The following is a 22,193-nucleotide window of genomic DNA, read 5'->3' on the forward strand; positions in this document are numbered from 1 at the left end:
ATCCAAACCTAGGGCGAAAAAGGACAACCAATTTACCCTCATAGGCTATAGATGTACTATGTTGTATGCAAATGACAAAATGACAACCAACTTTCTCTCTTATCTTTCACTTTATCGGATTTTATTTGTAATTCCCTTTTTTTTTACAATATTATAAAATGCTAGCCCTCTGATCGGAACAAAAGCCTTTTGTCAGTCTGCCTTGTCTTTGAATTCCAAATCATTTTTATCTTACAAAACGAAACTCCAGGATATCCCTTTAAGGTGGCCTCTGCAGCTCTGGCTCTCAAAAACACAAACGCTTAAAACTGGAGGTCATTTCCACACTTGGTTAATAGCTACTCAGAGTACTTTAGAGAGTGTGTTTTTGCCCTGGCTGCCAATAAATACTCAAGGACTAGGAAAGGTCCCTACTTTCTCATTTTAAGGAGTTTCTTTTTCAGAGAATATAATACAGGGAAATACTCTGTATTGCCAGTTCTTGTAAAAGGCACAGCTGTTTATAAAGTACATTTTACACATAATGTGGTGTGGGTTCTAAACAGAGCTTGAGGGATTGCCGTACATATGTACGTACAGTAGATATGGTCTGTCAATACTTAAGAGCTTCTTTTTTTCCTCTCTCCAAAAGTAATGCTGCTATCAATTGTACAAATCTAGCCTTGATGTCACACATTTCATTGAATTTATCAACACAGCTAGGCATAGTTTGTATACTGAGTGCAGTTGTCTTCTATGTAACATTGAATATAGGTATTTCAGGAATATCTTCTTCCGCTTCATATTTTTCTTCCAAAGCTTTTTTCCCCTCTGCCTTGTGGCAGAAGGGTGCTTGCTATGCATTTCACGTTCATCCTCAGGTTCAGCTGTTGCTATGGTGGTTGCTAGGGATTTAGTCGAGAGTGACGTGACAGGTCCAAATGTTGAAGGTGTCCTTCTTTCAGAAGGCGATGGAGTAGGAATGAGCAATCACCTCAGAGTGATTCTCATTTATCTTTTGAAATATTGGGAGGGAAAAAAAGAAAAAAACACAGACACAGCTCACAGGAGTTGTAATTAAAAGGGACTAGCCTTGGCCAATTGAAGCAAATATACCCTCTAGTTTGTGCTTTTTCTCTCCTTTTTTCTATTCTCTTATGTATTTGGTCTTTCAGTAAAAAATAGATAAGGAACGTGTTTTGAAAAAAGGTTTTTTATTGACATTAAATATTCAGTTTTATTTGAAATTTTATTTGAAGGCTATATTGTTCTGTCCACTGCCATGCATGAAAAAACGTTTTTAAAATGACAGTCATTGTCCTCTCTCGAATTTCGGGGAAGATGTCGACCAAACATCGCGGCAATAATCTAAGAACCACAAAGTAGCCTCTGCCATTCTAGCATGTTGTCACATTTGTACAATATCCAGAAGCGTGTATATTAAACATTACACCGTTATATACTTATGTAAATAGTATGATACGCGGCATAATCATCGTGACTGATTGACACCTCCTTGTCCCACCTCCCGATGATGTTAGATGTCAGACAGCACTCTTTTTGGCTGAATGTAATTATTAGGCAACATCGAGTCTTGTAGTGTGACCACTAGTCCATCCAAAGACATGCTACAACTTACCATATTGTCCACCTAAAAAATCCTGTAGTTTTGTCTGCATCAGGCAATAATCGAGCAATGCCTTTGAGTTTATCCTGAATGTCTTCATCCTTCTTGTTTGCATAAAACGCCGTAACCCAATCCCCACCTAGTTTTACCCACCCCCCTGAGTAAATTTGATGTGGGATCTCTGTAACTAAGTGTCATTGGTAGTGCAGTAACTCGTTCAGGCGATTTCATGCAGCTGGCAAGAGTAGAGTACACACAAAAGAGGATTTTAATCTCAGAGGCGAAGCCTTAAACAACAACAACAGCAGTTGCTGACTCAGCAGTCCATTAAAGCACCTCTACCATACTAAATGTAATTTATGTTTAAAATTCCGGGCTTGTGTATTCAGAGTCTCATAGACAAAGTGAATATATTCCTTTAGTTGGCTTTTTGCTTTCAAAGTTGCATAGTAGATCGGTTCACCAAATTAAATCAAAACACAAGTTTAAACCATAATTGTAGAATATTCCATTGTGAAATGAATTTGAAAATCATATAGCACGTTTTTCCATTGACAGTACATTGTGCAAGCCAAAAGCTCTCTTTCTATCTACCTCACATTTTGCTAGAAAAATAAAAGTACTGATCAGAGTTTTCCACAAGCTCTTTTCATGACAGAAATCTTAGTTTGCAGGAAGAAAGACTAAAATGCATAAAAAAATATGCATACATGTGTGTTCCAGGTTCTTAAATCAAGATTTCCAGGCCTGGGAGTGAGATCCAGCCTCTCAGTTCCTCTTTTCTAATGTTACTCTGTCTGGTATCCCATAAGCTATAGCAGCCATCACACAACCTCCGTCAGCCTTTTTAGCCCAGAGGTAGAAAAAAAAGAGCCTGAACCCCAGATCAATAACTTAAGTCTTGTCTTTCTAATTGCTCATTGGTCGACGTTGCCGCCTGACCACGTGTAAGTGCACATTTTGCAGGTTTGTCTTTGCCTCCATTTCAAAACACGTTCAACCCAGTGTTTCACTTGTTCTCTTCTCTCTCAGTCTTTTTGCCTCTTTTCACAACGGGGGGGGGGGGGGGGGGGGGGACCTGACTAGACAAGGATCTGTTGAGTTATCTCAATGGGTTGAGATTCCAACGAGATGCCGCACTCTGGCGCAGGCCCGTGACTTCAAGGCTCCTCAGGTAAATAATACGGAGATTAGCTAGTTACACTGGCTGGAAATTTTGCTGAGCACCAAGAATTAGGTGGTCTCGTCTGGGTTTTCCTGAACGGCTTATTATATGATCTAATGCAGACACCCTTTACGAGTGTGGAGCAGGCTGTGTGGAGAGGGCAGTATTGATTGTGCTCATTGTGAATTATGTGAATAGATAAAAGTGTGAGCGTGCATATATATTAGGCAATTATGAGAACAGGTGCTAATGTAAAAATTCTGCTGAATAAATATGAAATACGCCTCTATCAGCATCCAACTTGTGTCTCCTGGACACCAGTCATTTCAGCTGATAATTGGGATGGTGTGGTTGTCTTTTTTTCCCTCTGATGAGACGAGATATTGCAGTCGTTCTCTACCGCCTGGATTTAAATGAGTATTGATCAGCGAGAGTCTCAGGAGCTCAAATCAAAACAGCAGTGCAGCCTCACAACGCTTGCATGTAGTTGTGCCTTGCGTTTTCCACATCGTATTTTCATGAAAACCCACAACCTGTTGCCTTAAAATAGCCATTTTCGTGTCACTCGACGCTCCACGTCGGTTGGTGTTTGTTCTCGCCTCCTTTTTCCATTATTAGTGTGCTAATGTTAGGATTTAAATGAAGTATTGATCAGTTGGGGAGAATAGAGAGAGAGGGAGCGATTGTGAGGCAAAGACAGCAAGACCAGGGTTATCGTGTGGATCGCACACAGAAAGAGAGCGCTAACGGATGAGACGGGTTTTTAAGTGAATCCCCAGTTTTTGCATAAGCTAGACTCATGATTCTCAGGAATTACTCTTGTTTGATTGGAGGCAGCAATGATGCTTTTAACAGGACGAGATGGAAGGGCTTTCCAGGATTTTCATTAATTCCATGGCATCCTCACCAAGCCTCAATGCAGATGCTTGAAAAATGCTTCGTCTCCAGTCTCCATTTTGTCATTTGGTCAACAATGCTGCCGCCCCGGACGCACGCGCTGGGCAAAGGGTCCAAGTTAAGCCGAAGCTAGGTCTGTTCACCGCTCTCTCGCTGCCATCCTTTCCGTTTTCCCACCCTACTCTTCCTTCCTCTCTCTCTCTCGCACGGTCTTTGGCTCACTCTCTCCTCCTTCCATCCCTTCCTCTTGTGTGATTGAGTAGAGCATCCCGGTATTAATTAGTAGCCTGGTTATTGTTGTCGACGCACTTTCTGGGCAGGGAACTATGTGGCGCATAGATTGATGTAGACAACAATCCTTGTACAATAGTCGTGATTTTGATGTACATTTCTGAAGTTCCTGAGATTGTTTTCACACAATTTGTTTTTGTCAGGCATTATTTCAGTTATTCAAGATCGTTTTTTTTTTTCCCACCGTAGCATAATGAGGAATCAATCCCTTACTCTCCCTTGTTAACAGAAATTTCAAAGACAATAGTTTAGTTTTGCATCAGTCCAGTGACAGAATATGAGCTGCTGTAGGCCTGTACTGTAAGACACATGGTCTTATTTTCTAAGTATATGCATTTTAGTGTAAGAAACCTGGATGCTTCCAAACTGCAGTGTATGACCATGTTTTTGGAGGGGTGGTTTTCCTTCTCCTCTTGCATCATATGATCATGTGCTATCCAAAAGAATGTGTGCCCCAGTACCATTCTGAAGACTAGAAAACTAAAATAATTTCCAAAAGAAATGTATTGAGTAAAATTGCACTATTGCAAATGAGATGTATTATTAATTTATCTATATCAATCAGCCAAATGTTTTTTTCTACATCCACTTCTGTTGACAATTCTTTCTGGTTAAGTATTTACTTTATTTATTTCTTTTTTTGTCTTTTCAACTATGCTTGGGCAAAAGATTTTAGCAGACAGTGTATCTTGATCCAAAATGTGTTTGTAAAAAACCCAGACCTTATCCTCCCATCATCTGGAATCTTTAACACTGTACTTATATCTTTCCGAAGAAACTCCTTCTTTCTGTCTCCTCTGTGTTATGTGTTGTCCCAGAGGCCTCCGAGAAAAGAGAAGTCAATCGTGCTTCTGGGCATAGTTAACATAAAAGCTTCTTTTTGGCACAGTAAACTTTGAACTGACATTTGTGGGTGTCACAACATATTGTTGCACTTGAGAAAAGCTTCAGTCCAGTGATCTTGAGCCCATGTGGTCAACATTAACATCATGTTGGTTCTTGATAAAGTGCCTTTGGAAAGACACTTGTTTCATACCTATAACGTGCACCAGCCCAAACATATTACGATGAAATTTAAAAGAAGAACATAAACGTGAAGAATATTTTGGATGTATTTTTCTAACCCTTGATAGATGAACCACTAAATGATTGACAGCAAATTAAAGTCCTTTTATGGTGTCTCAGAACAAAAAGACTATAAAATTTCAAATATACTTTGTCAGAAATGTTTATCATATTTATATGATAAATTAGTTTCATTTGGGAAAAACATTGCATTACTCAAAATTAATGGATCATATATAATATATTTAGCCATATAGAGCTGATGATGCACACCTTAATGTGCATTTATACATTATTGTTTGCGCTGGGATCCATGGACACTTTTTTACATCCAGAGTATTTACGATTTGGCCTTCCAGTCAGAAAAATAAATAATCTTCTTTAATGGTGCAGACTCATCTGCCTGCCATGTGTTATACATATTTCCTTCTAGGTATGTGTCTCATTCTACACTCATGGTCAAGGAGTGCTGTGTTAACCAAATGCCACACACGACTGAAACTCACTAGGGAGAACTCCGATAAGTTTAGTCCATATTTACTGGAACACATTGGCATAATATCAAGAAGTCTGGTTGTTTTAGCTTTGCCTTCATTCTGTACTATTTCATGATTGGAAGAAGTCTGACCCGTAATTTGGGCAACTTCCGTACGTTCATTGTTGAGGTAGCAAACTGAAGGTGAGGCTTTAGGTTGGTTGGTGCCTGTTGAGGTAATCCCCAAATCTATTGGTGGACACCAAGTGTTTGTAATGTCATCAAGCTGATGGTGGAGTCTCATCCAGCGTTTGGGGATGTGGCACTCCACAGGCAGCTGATAAGCAGGCGGACATTTGATCCTCACTCAGGAAAAAGCTTGCGTGTGGCAAGATTTCACTTAGGCTGTGGACTATATGACCTTTGGACTGGTTTGAGAAATTCTGCTAAATCAGGTCTTGGGACAAGGAAGCTATTCACCACCATCATTGTATACAATGTAGTGAGGAAACAGTGCTGTTGACTTTGACCCAAGACTTCTTGGGTTCTTTCTGTTATGAACATTTTGAAAAGCTTAATTCCAACAACACACCTTTTGATGAGGCATATGGTTGAGACTTGGGACTCCTAGGCAGGGGAGTATGACATACTGGACATCCTGATCCAGGCTGTTTGGTTGATTTAGTTTAGTCCATATTTCAAGCAGTTAGTCAGATTTTTCATTATAAAACAAAAATTTAGAAATGGTGTTAAACTTCTCCAGCTTGGAAACAGACTAATGACTTTTACATTTATATATATTCATAGATATTTGTTTTGAGCATATTCATTGAACAAATGCAATTCCTATCACATGCTACCACTTTATAATATATATGTTTAAATCACTGTTATTTTTCCAGGCTTCCGTATAAGAACCTGACACCATCCTCAGCTGTCTTTTCGGATCGTGGGGCAAAGCTGGAAAGAAGTTACTCAGGAGAACATGCTAACATCCCAACAAAAAAGCCAAAATCATCCTTCATGTGAGGTAAGAATTTCCTTACGGCATATTGAAACGTGAAAAACAAAAACAGACATTTACTTTTTCCTTTTTCATGTGAATATGTACACATATATTTACACTCTATGTAATTTCCACACTATATAGAGCACACTGACCAAATCTAACAAAATTTAAGAAAAAAATCCATATATACTAGGTATACACTATCTTAATGAGACATTTACAGTGAAAGTGGTATGTATGTATGTTTGTTCCGATCTATTCAGCACTGGTCAACATTAAGTAGTCATACTTCTCATATTTTCACCTGTCTTTCCTTTTGTTTACTTCAATTTGTGCAGAGCCTCCTCATGCTTTAACGATGCAAATAAGCAATCTGTAGTCATAGTTAATCCCAACATTGCTTGCTCAGGAAAAGATTATAACTTCCAAACAGAGAACAGAGCAGCAAATCTACAATAGATTGGGGATGGAGTGCAGAGTGAGATGCCACAATAATACAATATTTTAGGCGAATTCAGAGATACAGGTCGAATGCATTAAGTACACAAGGTACCTATGTTTACTTTTTTTCCTACATTATAATTTTACATTACATATTTTTTTTAATTTCTATGTTCTTCCTGGTACTAAAAAATAGTCAAATAAATATTTTGAGGTATAGTAAATAAACGTACCACACCTTCAAAGGACGACATAGTGTGTGGATTCTTAGACAAGCTCTTTTATATCTGGGGTTGAAGTCGACAAAAACATTTTTCTATGTGGCAGGATCCCATCAGTGGATAATATCTGCCTGGAGTTTCCGAAGAATGTTGTGGGGTGTCTTAGTTGACAGTGCCTTTGGATAGACAGACCAGGGTTGTTTTCCCTTTTTTAAAGGTATCCACGGGAGGGTGTGTTCCAACGTTGGGGTTATTCTTCTCCTCGGTCTCCCATGTAGTCTATTCAGGGTTCTGGAGAGCAAGGTTCCATGTCAATTCTTGCATTTGTTTTTTTTTTTGCGGATGATGTGATACTGTTGGCTTTATCAAGCGGTGAGTTTCCAATTTCTCTGTAGCAATTTTGCTCGTGTTAAATGGTGGGGATTAGAATTAGGACATTCAAATCTGAGACCATGGTTCTCAGTTGGAAATAAGGGAAATGCCCTCTCCAGGTCAGGGATAAGATCTAGTCCTGTGCAAATGCATTTGTGCATTGCATCAAATGCATTGAAAAAAAATTGTGAGCTCAATTGCAGTTTCATGTTGATGAAAGGCTTCAGGTGTGACTTAATGCCAGTTCTGTGTGCAAGCTAAGTCCAGCAACTAAAGTGTGGTCATCATGCTGATGGCCTGCCGAAAAGCCTGACTTTTAAGGCCGAATGATTGCTAATAAAACATGTGAGCTCAATTGCAGTTTCATGTTGATGAAAGGCTTCAGGTGTGACTTAATGCCAGTTCTGTGTGCAAGCTAAGTCCAGCAACTAAAGTGTGGTCATCATGCTGATGGCCTGCCGAAAAGCCTGACTTTTAAGGCCGAATGATTGCTAATAAAACATGTGATTGAGAGGAGAAGAGAGTGAGAACCATAAACAAGCAGGATTGTGCCCTTTAATTTCACCGTCTCCAGAGAATTGCTTTTGCTGTGCCTGAGAGTGAGTCCCACACACAAGCAGTTTAGTTGTCTGCTCAAGGACTGAAATTTAATTTAGCCGCTCTGTTGTCAGTTTGCGTGAGTGCATGTGTACAAAAAACACATGGGTTTGTGTGTTGTGTCTATCTCTGTCTTTGTTTGCACGAGTCAGTTTGGAGCTTAAAGGTTGCTGTGCATGAAGTATAGCTGTTTATGTGTTTGAGTCACAATGTGTGTTTTCTTATTCTCTTGTGACCTAATCATTTTCACACAGGTTGTTAGAAAACTGTCTTACGCTACGGTTGCACAGCAGTGTTTGTTTATTCTCTGCTCTATTGCAGTTGGATTTTAATGTTTCTTGGTTGTCGAGCACTTGAGCTGTTATGCTAACCTGTAAACCAGCTGCCCGTTTTCACCGTGGTAGCTGTAGAACTATCCACAGTCATTTGTATACAGTGTGGTAATTGCATGTTGCAAAGTACACCAGTTAAATTGTTCAGGATTGGTTTCTCTGGTTTTTCACTAAGTTTTTGTGTGTTTATGGTACAGCTTCATGATGAAAGCCTAGAGCACAGGCATATATCAGAGCCCCAACACTAATAAAAGGCCAGCAAGCTGTGCTCCTCTCCTTCTGGGAACGGCACCGCTTTTTTTTTTTTTTTTTTTACAGCTTGTCTGACAGAAAGATAAAGTGCCCTTCCAATTAGAAAAATATTTGGCGGCATACCTACCGACAGCAATTGGGGGTATTTATTTTCCACACCATTTGATCAGGAATTCTTGTTATTTTTACAGGGAGCATTCTTAGCACAGCACCATGGGTATGCACATGTTAATGTGGTCCCCATCATTTCACCTCAATGCGGTATAGAGAAAGACGCCTGGTATTATTTCGGTGTCTTCCCTTTTTCATCGAAGGGTTGGGCTGCACCCGTGTTATGTTTTGGCGTGAGTTTGGGAGCGAGACTGTGTTTGTTTTATATTCCATTCTGCATGAAGGGAGTCATGCTGTTTTGGCTCTCTCTGCATTTGGGTTGATTTCATCCTTGTTGCCCTTGTCATCCATCTATGCCTCCAAGATGTGTATGTACATGTACTAAGCTGCTTATGCTATATAGTACCTCTGTTTAAGAATACTCCCTATGTTTTTCTTCGCCTTTTTCCAGAGAGTACATTAAAATTAAATTCTCTCTTGTTGTTTTGAAAAGAAGCACACGTAAAAAATAATTGGATAGAGGAGAGAACAAAGGGCTGGCTCCTCTCTTCTCCCCGTGCACCCCAGCCAGGCATTAATACCAAGCGTGCTGTATTGTTCCGCTGTCTGCAGCCATCCCCCTAGCCAGACACTCAGCTCTGGAGAAGTCACTTTTAATGTCTGATAATCAAGGTGAATTTTCAAAAAGCTGCCATTTTCAAATGATGGTGTATATATCATGTGTGGTTGGGAGTTCAGGAGCAGAGAGCCCCACTCAAAGACGTGGGTCAGCCTTGCAAAGTGTAAGAGAGACACCTAATGTTTGCAGCATGAACTGCAGAGCATCCCAGCTGAGTAGGGGGGGCCAAGTCCAACTGCAGGGTTGGGCTAGTTATTATAATCCCTTTTACCCGCTGGTGGGCCTTTTTTAACTACTGCACTGATTTAACGTCACAGTATGGAGGAACATTGAAGCCTATCTTGTCTTCTTTGTGTCCATAGAGAAGGGGGCTCCTATGTAGCGTTATTGGGGAAAGCAGGCGGTAGAACTCCATTTCCCCACCACAGACTCATCTTCTCCTTGCTCCTCCCACATCTCTGCACACCCCCACCTCGCAGTATGATTATTTCTCCTTCGCTCCACTGCCCCATTATATTCCAGGTCCGCAGTTATGCCTCTCTGTTGTCATTTTTCATGGGACGTATTTCCCTGTGTGCAGCCATGCACATTTGCTCTGAGCCTGTGCAATATGTTAAGGATGTGGGAATATGTAGTGTGCAGAATGAAATGAGTGTATATTTATTTTCTTTGAGGAAAAGGGGGGGACTCTCACCATGTATCTTAAAAAGACATGACTGCTGTGCATGCATTCACCTCCTCCCAAGCCTTTTTTATTCACCAGGGAAACCAAATTATAAATATGAGGCAAACACGGTTGTTTTTCTTGCTATGACTTAAAATCTTGCCTAGTATTTTGGGCAGGTATACATTTTGCTAGTACATATATGCATGTGTTCTTTATATGTGTGGCATTTCAAGCAGACAAAGGATCAAGTCTTTTTTTGCGCTAGTTTTGGATCTCCTGCTTTCCCCATACAGACTCAAATGTCACCTTTCATCTGTCCAGCATCATTGTTCAAAACCACTAGGGTTGAGGGTGTCCCAGTTAACTTTGAGGTAATGGTAGGGTCCTTCTTGGATGGAGCACCAGTCAGGTTCGGCACCAACGGTTCACATTGATTTGCCAATGAGACACAACATTCTGCAAAAAGACTCTGTGCAACAACAGAGTCTTCAGAAAGTAATAATTAATGGCCTCTATTCAAACTGAGATGGATCAGGTATTTGTTCCTGGGAACTCACAGAGGGTGCTTTCAACCTAGGACCGCTAGCTTCTGTACTACTTACAACCACAGTGAATGGTCGACAGTCAGTCCCAGGGCACATAAAGACAGACAGACAACCACTCTAATTCGCACCATTTCGGCGTGGGGACTGAATCCACAACGGCAAAGTCAGGCAAATGTATTAATTAGCTGAGATGACTAGATATGCTAGGAATTAGTCACGTGTTCATTTCAATTATAGGATTTTTTTTATTTTCAGAATTTTAAACATTACATTTGAGTCAGTCGGATCTCAAACTTTTAGTAAGTGGCATTGTGGTCAATGAGTGGAGTCACCCGGTTATCCTGTAAAGTAGACCAGTAGAATTCCAGGCTTGTGCCTCAGGCAGGGTTTTGTAAGGTATGGTCAAATTTGAACAAATGTACTCTCTAAATTCCTCACATGCTGTGGGGAAAAAAAGCAATAGAAGCTGTAAGAACAAGGCTAATGATAAAACACAGACACTTCTCCAATACTTTTTTCCTGTTGTTTTGAGATCAGTGATTGCAGGTTTAGTAAGGCACATATACCATAGCTGTAGGCTCTAACATAGATCAAAAATTACTGTATTTCCTATGAGTTTGGATGTGCCTCTAGCAGGGTTCCTGTCATGCTTTTGTAAATACTGCCAAACAACAACATCAAACTCAATATCTACCCTTTTGTTTTGATTCATAAAAATGTTCAAAAATGAATTCATCTCCACGCACGCAGTGTGGGATCGTACCCCAGGATTTCCACCTGCTACACCTGGTATCCCGCCTTGATGTACCATTGTTTATGAATAACTTGCCTTCAGTGTGATTGCATAATAATCGAGCAAATCAAATGTGCGAATACTCGATTTGTTCCCAATAGCAGAGATTGTGTTATTTTTCCCCGAGTGGTTGAAGGGCATGCTTTCAAAGTGTTCTCGGCTGTGGTGCCGAATAAAGACAGAGGAAAGAGCCACAGGCGGTCTGATGTAAGGATGTAGTGCGAGAGACGAGATGGTGTTACTGATGTGGCTCGCTGCCAGGCTGGGCACTGTGCCCACGAGGAGGCAGCACCGGCTATGGCAAAGAAATGCGCTTACACGGACGCTTCTAGAATCCCAATTGTCAAATCAAGAGGTTGAGGGTGACGGCAGGGGTCATTTAGTCGACATTTGCATGCAAAAAAATCCAGGTCACAACGTAGCCGGTGTGTAGTCGGGACATTGTTAGAGAATGACAGACAATGTTATGCCATTGATGTTTATATATGCCAAGGGTTGGAAGATGGAAAATTGTTTAGCTACCATTACTTTTCATCAAGGAAGATAATTATTTATTATATTACACCTTTATTATATTATAGCTAGAGATACAGGCGCTCTATCAGGGCAGTGAACTTATAATTCAACGCACTTAACAAAGATCAGTTCAAATCTGGCTGAGCTCAAACAACTGCTCAAAGAAAGGCCCGCCTTGCCTATTTCTAAACTACAATGGAAAACACCATTGAGAGTCATGATTTTCATTAAATAGTTGTGGTTTTAGAACCCTGTAAGCTAAAAAAATATTTGAACACAACAGTGGAGCAACATATGGAGACAGATAAAAGAACAATACTCGCAAGTAGAAAACTTAGGTCAACCCATGGTCTTAGAGTGTGGATTTGTCAATGCTGAAGCACATAAAAAATCGTCCTCCAATCATGGTATAGCTCCTTTATTAATGCAAACTTGGTTTATGATGTCCTGGATACCTTTTTTTACTCAGATACTTGCTAATTCCTTAGGTTATACAGCACATTATTCCAGTCTATTCTATCTCTGTGCGCTACTTGAGTAAATAGTTTTCTTTGGTGCAACACAAATGTTATCTTTATGCTTTGTATGCATTTACATAATGTTTGGTTTTCAAGATACTGTATTATCATTAGCACACCCTTTCTCTGCTTTCTTAAAATATTCCACACACCCCTCAGCATAGTTGTTCCGCATTGTAGACAGGCCGTCAGGATAAAATAAATAGTCTGCAGTTAATTATGGAAAGCCAGCTCTGGCTTTGCTGCAGTTTGCTGTGATTTATGGAGCGTGTGTATGCATTGTGCAATGTATTTTTCTTACTTTATTTTAAATCTGTCTTTCAATTAATTTCACCGCAAACCTTAATGATGTGAAAGCGTGCTTTGTTAATGAAACAAAAAGCAGGGCAAGGGCTTTTTCAGGTCCACGTCCCAACTGCGCCTTGTACTAAAGTATGTAACAAATTTTAGCATTGGTCGAACACAATCCGTTCCAGGACATGCGTTAATCTCTGATTTCCAATGGTAATACAAGTCATTGCAGAGTCAAACCGCAACCATCATAAAACATTTATTAACTACAGGCACTGTTTGGAATTGTACATACAAGTGCAAAAAAGACAAAGTTTTATGATAAAATGACACCAGTTGAGAATAAACATTTGATGATGATAATAGCGTTAAAGTTTCATGTAGTGCTTGCTGACATCTACAGGTGAGCGACCCCTCCTTGTTTATTTTTTAACAGCAATCTCTTGTTACATAAATTATTGTGAGATTTGCCTTTATGTCGAGGGGATAGACCACAGTTAAAGCTTGATTTACGGTACTTTACTCTTCCTTCCTCCAATATTATACATGCAAAAGCTTCTCAAGGGCATATCAAATGTGAGTTTCCACTTTCAATGTTTATAGTTTTCATACCATTGTTTGTTTGAGTTGTCAAACAAAGACACAAGTCTTTTCGAGTGTGTAATATAAAGCATCAATCATTACTATTGCACCTCGATAAAAAATGTTTAAAAAAAAATCCATGGTTTCAATCTTGCGTGAACATAAAGCGACAAGGCTACTATGGAATGACAAATAGTTATCAAATCCCCGTTATGAGAAACGGTAATTTAAACTGGTTAATGGTCTAAAGAGAGCAATATTTGTCTAATTTTTTAAATAATTTTAAAATTAATATAAATAACCTGAAGGTGTCCCCTTAGAAACCCAGAATGCATTCCATTACACACCCCTAGTAAAAATACCATACCACATGACTTATGGTATTGTATTGCGAAAAAATATATATACCGTAAAATAATAGGATACAGCTTGAAAGGGACCATACGTGATAACGAATGCTGTCAAGGTGAAAGCTGTCATAATAAAATACATTAGTTAATGCACACGTATTCATTTCAAATATGTAAAGTACAATAATAAGCTCGATGTTAAAGCTTTCACTTTATATTTCAGATTTGAAGGTTTAACTTTACAATAGTAAAAAAAATCCTCTTGTGTAGTTTTAACAAGAGATGTTGGTGTGTTTTGACGAACACAATGCAAGGTCACTAATTGGCATCCTCACACCCACCACCATCGCTTGCATTTAATCTGGTTCACTGCGCTTTTATGGCAAAAGCGTGACTCTGTGTGGCTGTCTAATTCACACACATCACACAGCTCACAAATGAAGCCCATAACTCCATTGAGGTAGCCATTGTTTTGCTACATCTGTGAAGAATGTCCCAACATTTAAAATAGCCATTAACGCAGATGTTGTTCCTTTACAACCCTTTACGAGCGTCCTTTTCATCAATATTTTTTGTTTACTGGAAAATGCGCAGCCGGAGGAAAAGCCAATGAAATTGAGACTTACAGGGACCAAAATTACAGCTAATAGAAATGACAAACTAAAGCAGAGAGGCGTGTGAGGTCTGTTCCTTCAAGAAAATGCCTCATATGAATACAAGCATTTCATCAAATCGTTTCCCCTACCCTCAAATGAGACCTTCATCTCCTCTGTTTGTTATGCACCATTATCTTTTGCCAATTAGCATGAAATGTGGTTATCGCACTGCTGCGAGGACCTGGTGTGGGCTATCAGAAGCTCCGGCTGAACATGGTGGTCAACTCACATCAGGCTTTCCCCATTAGAGACATTCGCTTACAGCCTTTTGCATCAGGATGTTCTCATTTACCGCCTCCACAACCAGCCCTTTATCTCCCTTTCCTCCCCGTTCATTTTGGCCTCTTGCTCTTTTTAATTTTCCTCTCCAAAACAGATCCGGCATTAAGAAGACAAGCATGGCTAGCTACAATGTGTCTTCCCTAAAGGAGCAAAGCAATGATTTAATTCCTCTGTGGGCTCCTCTCCCTGCTCATGCACACATCATTACACACCAAGGTCTCATTTTCATCACCCTGAGAGGGCACACGCATGGCTTTAAGTAGTCGCCACGCCACGGCCATAGCTGACAATCAATACCTGTGGTCAGGACGGAGCACGCGGGGCTTCCTAAATAGGCCCTGAAGGTCTAGTCATAAAACACCTTAGAGGCCATGCATGCTACAATATAAGTCACCTTTTTTTCCTTTTCTTCCCCATGGGTCAAAATGGACAAGGCAGAAAACATCCTGGATAGGTCACCCTTTGAGCCAGAAAGACGATGATAAACCCCACATAACAAAAAAAAAAAAACACTCAAAATGAGTCTTTTGGGCCTGCATACAGTCCCTGTAACATGTCTTTTGCCATCTGTATATAACAAACTCCCAAAATGAATATAGTATGCTTTTTGATTCAGAACAGTGTATAAATCATTTTATTATTCAGTTTATTATTGTCTTAGTCTTATAAGAAAGTAATAAGTTGAGAGAACTCCAATCTTCAAAAGTCTCAGCTGTTTCTAGACATCAAAACTAGACGAACAAAAAGTTCCATTTCATTCAGTTGGCATACAATTAAAATCCAGGTAAACCTAGAGAAATAGTCAGATTAGGTTTTTAATGAGGTTAGTTTCCTGTTTAGTTTTTGAATTGCAGCACTAGAATAAGTGATGTATAGACCAGCAAAGGGCTAGCCTATGGCTTGTTGACAGAGACAGAACAACGTGCGTGTTTCTCATCTTGCTTCGCCTCCAGCCGGCCTGCAGCCTACATTAAACAAACCGATAGCGAGCACTTTAATTACCTTTTGCGTTCACGCCTTCTGCCATTTCCCTCTTTGCTTGTGCAGATGTGGAAAGAAACCCTGATAGAAGGTAGAGAAGTATAATTACTTATTTTAGTAGAGTGCGGCGGAATGCTTGTTGGCAAATGACTCTAATTCCAAATGGTTAACAAGATTTTTCTTTTTAATAGAGCCGAATCCACATGACAGCGAATGGCTTTCTTATTTGGAGCCCTAATGGCTTTTCATACATTGCATTTCCAATGAACAGTAAACTCGGGAATTAATATTGCACGCTGTGTTATAATGCAAATAGCGGCGAAATAGGAGAGCAGTATCTCCATGCGTATGCATACCTACTCTAAATTAGCTGCTCTGTCAGCAAGCTCCTCTGTCATGACATTATTCTCGTCACTATACTTTACTTTGAACTTTTAAATGGACTTTAATAAGTATGGACATGAATTATTGCTACACCAGACAGTGGAAAAAAAGGTCATTGCATATTATACATCATAAGTAAATTCCATGTTTCCACTTGCTAAATTTCATCTTGTAATGAGATATTCCAACTTGATCAATTCCATGCTTTAAAATGGCACTTTTCCATATTTGAATGTAAGAAGTTTCAGCGTTTAATGGGTTTCATTACTAGGTTTCACAAAATAATAATCATTGGGGTTTCATATGTTCACATTTTATGTTATTGTTTGACTTTGCTTTTTGCACTGCCTTGTTCTTTTTAAAATTATGTGTTTTTGTTGCTGTTTTTTATGGTAATATAGAAGAGCAGTTTAGTTAAATAGCAAATAACGTTGAACCAAAATATTTTGTAATGACATAAAATAGAATTCATTATCCATCACTAAGAAACTCAGAAATGCGCTAACAAGAAAACAGATGAAACTATTAAACTTAAATTAGCAACGTTGGTGATGTGATTTATTTTTCTCGCAGAAAGATGATCATGAAACTCTTTGTCACATCACCACTACATCCAACCTTAGTCTTTGAATGAATCACCATGGCAACATCCCCTCCTCCCCCAATATATGCTCCAATTTAAGATGTCATTCTGGTAATTGTTTCTACATTTTAACTCCATATTGGTAGAAAGAAAAATTGCGATGATCATTATAAGACACAATATTTATGAAGCAAACAATGGCAGCTAAGTACAAGGGAATTGGAAGGGAGGTACTGCTTTCCTTAAGGTGGAATATTAATGTGGCACGCACAAGGCTTTGCAGGTACTGATGAAGCTTGTTCTCCTTCTATTCCTGTTCATTGTGTGGACGAATTACTTTGATGAGTGAGTCTGAGTTTCAAGTTGATTTTAATTGGGTCATAGTCTCGTCTCTGCTTTTGCGCTTCTGCCTTGTCGGTTGAACCTTGATTAATTAGGGCTGCAAAAATGGTGGCATTACCAAAAAATCTTCTATTACCATTGATGTTTTCCTGTAAGAAATGTTGATACCCAGCTTTTGAGGACACTTTTTAGAGTAGATTAGATAACTTTATTCATCCCATATTTGGGAAATTCACTGTCGCAGTAGCAAGAGGGTGAAAATAGAGACACAGGAAAATAGTTTATTTTTTATTTTTTGTGGTACTTTGCAGCCACAATACATGGATAAATGTCGCTGTGTAAATAAAAGATGGCTGATTGAACCACCGGAGTCAAGCCAATCTATCGGTACACGATGCTTGACTTTAATATCTATTGGTTTGAAAAGTTAAGACAATCTACTACATATGAGTCATATCTGCATAGTTTGAGTATGAATCCGATGTGGTGTGACAAAGAAACAATATTGATTGTCGGAATATTTTCCGAAGTGAACAGCAATTCACAAATATACATCACAACGATGCACGATTACAAAATGTCTTCAGTCTTAAAGGATTCCATGTGATCCCCAATTCCTATCAAGGTCCTGTATAGTCTGAGACTGACACTTTATAGATGTATTATTCTGAGTCCTCTTCTTTTTTATTTATTTTCTTTTATCTCCCAGATTACCACCTTCTCATATGTGCACACAACCACTGCACGTCACCCCTGGAGAGCTCCTGTGTTTTCAAAGTAAAGACCACTTAGAGAATAGCCCCAGGCATCTGAATACAAAAGTGCACTGCGTTACACCATGGACGGCTCTCTACAAGTTGGGAACATAAACACTCTATTGAGTGTTTATGTTCCCAACTTGCCCACATCTACTCCCAAGAAAACCTCAAAACAGGCGATATGGAACAGATATTCTGTGGGGACTTGACCACATTAAAAAGCACTCATTGACATGTGCCGCTCATCTGACTGTAAAAGTAGGAGGAAAGGGCATTTAAATATTTTATCAGGAAAATGTCAGAAAATATCTGGACAGGTTACTCCATTATCAATGTAATATTACAAACTATCATTGCATAGTGAATTAGACTTCAGTTGTCTCGGAACTGAAGAGTCAGTGATTGTATTCCTGCTACGATTTTGCACTGCTCAGTCAAGTAAAAGAGGTTGGATCAGATACCCAAGCAGGCAGCTCTCTCACTATCTTTCACTGCTAGCATTTTCCTATTGAAAGAAAAACAATGCTATTAACAAACAGAGAAAGACCATTTTTCCTTACAGGCAGGAAGAGGAAGATGTAATCTAAATTCTTAATAACATCTGCTGTGTGGCAACTTTGTCTTTGTGTTTGGTGAAGAGAGCGAACCAGGGCTGTCACTCTTTTGTCAGGCTAGCCTTCTTCTTTTTAATAGCTATTGCTTCTGTAAATAGCTCCAGGAGGTATTTCAGCATGTTAATAGATAGTTGCTGTTTCTTTTCAAATGCAAACATATATTAGAGGACTGGTAGTACTTGGGTATTGCTCAGTTGTAGATGTACGATGTCACTTATTGCTTGAATCTAAACAAATGTCTATTCCTTTTATACCAGTGTTTCCCAACCACTGTGCACATGGTGTACCGTGAGCGATGGTCGGATGTGCCGCGGGAAATTACCTGCCAAGAAGTCATAAATTGTAACATTCTGAGAGAATATTTGTAATATTACGATCTTAAAATTGAAATATAACAGACAATGAGTCCATATTCTATGATTCAAATAGGAATATTACTAGATTAAAGTAGTTCTGTTGCTTAATTTTACATCACGTGAATTGAAAGTTGTTCGGGGGCCACGTTTTTACTTGGAACATTTTCAACTGGTAATGTGCCTTGCTGTGCCAGCTCAAAAATGGCTGAGTAGAACTATCCTATCAAAGCCCAGCATACTTAGTCACAATTTAGCCATGACCTTTGCATCAGGAAACAAAGCTAGAGAAAACACAAACCAGACACGTAGAAACATTTTTTAAGTGCAAAATCTAACATTTGTCTTTTATTTCTATTTGCTCTTGTTAACTCATCAGCCAGTGTGTCCTTTCAAAAATGACAGAGGCACACATCTTACTTTAATCCAATGATGATCAGAGGTTTTTCTTTGTGCATTTTGGGATTAATTTTACCACACGCATCGCAGTATGGTGTGGCCTGGTGGTGGTGTTTTTTAATAAGTCCAGCAGTGAGGGAAAGCAGGCATGTGATCGGTCATCCTGTCAGGATCTTTGCCTCTGATTATCAACCAACATATTGGTGGAAGCTTTAATCTGCCACAGCCGCCTGTTACGGCCCAGTAGACAGGTTGGAGAAAAGGTCACATTTCATGCCTGTAGAAAATGTGTATCAACCAGAAAATGGGATTAGATTTTCTTTTAAATGCAAGCGAACATTTTTGAATAAGTCATATTGAAAATTTCAGGAGGCTACTATGAGTAGAGACTCGGTCACAAAGCCGAAGAGGTTGCATAGTGGTGTTGTCTTAGACAGCTTGCAAAACTGCTCCAAATAGTCACCCGCTCACCCATGGGCTTCAGTTACAGACTTCAGAATGGATCTTTATTTACAACACAGGACTCGGAAACAGCTGATCAATCCATTTAGCCTCAGGCCACTGATTTGTCTGTATTTACTACAACAGGCAAAGAAAAGCCAGGGTCTTTTTTCCTCTCTCCTTCCTATTGATCTGGCGCTTAGAAAATCTGCCCTGCTGTCTAAACTCTATTGATCTCCCGCTTTCAACGACAAGCCCTCTTGCACCCGCGTAGAAAAGGGACTGGATGAATTGAAATTTCATTTCCAGCAACTTGTTCTCGTTATTTTCACCCATTTCCCTCCACTCCACTTCAGGGATCTTGGTGCCAGATGTTGGCATCTCTGATCCAGTATCTAGCTCAGTGGCCATGACGACTCTATGATCGCATAATCAGTACTTGTTACATCTATTGCATCTAGTCAAATACTCAATATACACGTTGGTTGAAAGGATGTTTAGACTTGCAGTGTGCTGTGTGTTGTTGTGAAAATGATCTGTAAAGGACTGAAGGTGAAGGACTGCAGATCATTAAACTAGGTGACAAAGTTCAGACTAGAAACTCCTCAAGCTCATTAGCATTTCAGTTGTGAGAAACATTGTTTTCTTAGGGATTCGCCATTATGACATCTGCTCTGTTTGCTATAGACAAAATGCATTTTATTTTTTTAAAGGAGCTTTAACTGCCATAAAATAACAAAACTAATATGTAATTATATGACTTGTATTAGAATCAAGATTACTATTTCTTTCAAAATGGAATTATGGTGGTGTTCCCTGAAGGCACATATTTGGCTCAGTCATTGGCCAAAAAAAACATTGGGAGCTGACACTGATCAAGACAAACATGCAAACACCCCGGTGTGTCCGCTATTGCGCCTGTAAAATGCTCCATCTGAATTGCATATCTGCCTAGCCACCAAGCTTGTCATAAGCTGTATTAGGAAAAATGGTCGCAAGGTTTGACACAAATTGGAAAATGACATTTGGAAAATAGCCACAGCTGTGGAAATTAGAGATATTAAAATTATAAATCAGTGTCTGCACTGCAGAGCAGAATTGGATGTGCTACTAGAAGCTCCTACTTGGGTTTGCCCAAACTACCTTTTCCCCCCATGTTCATCTTCAGCTTGATTTCTCTTTCGCTTAATCTCGCACACTTTGTATTTCTCCAGAGGCAATGTAAGGTCACGACACGGGAAAAGTGGTTTTAAATGCAGCAACACATAAGTTTGCCCCACAGGAACAAGCCCACCTAGTGAGTATGTGCCTGAATGTGTGTTTCGGTGTGCCATCACTGTGTGCTGTATCTCGTCAACTTATTGCTTGGGCTTTCTGGTAGTAACCTGCTAATGGATCAGCTCAGAGGTGCGATATGCATTATGCAAAAGAAAGTGTGCTTACACCTTTGAAAAAAAGAGAGAGGGCTTCAATCCCCTACATACCTCTGCTGTTGTTTTTAGAGGTCACAAAAATGACAGTTAATCGAGAAAGTGGAATCGATGCAAGAAAGACATTTTGGTTGCATTCTGATTTAGCTATCTTTACAATGCTGACTGTAAATACTAACTATACCACTGTGAAAAGATAGCTTCATATAATTTCTTTAGCAAACCTAAATAATCTCTATAATTTTGTATGTGTATATATATATATATATATATATATATATATATATATATATATATATATATATATATATATATATATATATATATATATATATATATATATATATATATATATATATATATATATATATATATATATATATATATATATATATATATATATATATATATATATATATATATATATATATATATATATATATATATATATATATTCTTTATGTTCTGACTCACTAACCTCTCATTTTAAATGAAAATTAAGTTCCTACTCTAAGAGGAGCAGTCACATATTTTTGTGCTTTCAGGATGGAGGTCATAAGCTCTTTTCAAAGCCAGTGCACGAGAAAACATTCCTCCTCTATGGCCTTAAAGAATGAATGTTATATTGGAAAATGTTTGTCAAATATTTAGAGAAAGTTGCCCAGTAATCCTTCATGGTTGTAAGAGGTGGGAGGTCATCCATTTTAATAGCAGTCACTTTCTAAGGGCTGCTTCACACAGTCATTCCAGCTTGAAATTTAATTTCCTTCGCAAAAGCAAATTGTGTTCTCTATTGCCCATTCAAGCCTGCAGTCACCTCGGTATAATTTCTTAACACAGTGGTTTCCGAAATGTCAGTGAAAGACCGAAATATCTAATGACCATTACTCTTGGCCAGCTGGAGCCCGTGGAATTGGAAATGTGGTCATTAGAGTGCTGGCAAGAAAAACAAAAAAACCTTTGACCCTGTCTAGCTCAACATCTTTGATTGATATCCTTGGAAAGCAGTCATGTTTTTGGTTATAAGCGAAAGTTTTAATCAATAGTCATGGACAGATTGAAAAATCTGAACACATCTTGTCGAAGTTGCAACTATTCGTTACAATGTTGAATGTCCAGTGGAGTCGTTTTAGTTGTTTTCAGTGCTGTGCCACATCATTACTATATTACGTTTGTGAATAAATAAACATAACCACGGCCGACACGGCGGGAGAGTGGTTAGCCCATGGGTCCCACAGATCTGGGGTCCTGGGTT

The 22,193-nt window shown here is 39.1% G+C and overlaps 1 long non-coding RNA gene across 1 annotated transcript in view; it reads left to right on the top strand.

Annotated features, from left to right (window-relative positions):
- LOC144194621 (uncharacterized) overlaps positions 1 to 22,193 on the top strand; it is a 98,488-nt gene that overhangs the window by 46,145 nt on the left and 30,150 nt on the right. Inside the window, exon 7 of the long non-coding RNA XR_013325934.1 lies at positions 6,402 to 6,529. This is a non-coding gene — a long non-coding RNA (uncharacterized LOC144194621). The remainder of the gene's footprint in view (positions 1 to 6,401; positions 6,530 to 22,193) is intronic.

This window comes from Stigmatopora nigra, chromosome 3 (assembly GCF_051989575.1).
Source record: "Stigmatopora nigra isolate UIUO_SnigA chromosome 3, RoL_Snig_1.1, whole genome shotgun sequence".
Classification (NCBI taxonomy): Eukaryota; Metazoa; Chordata; class Actinopteri; order Syngnathiformes; family Syngnathidae; genus Stigmatopora; species Stigmatopora nigra.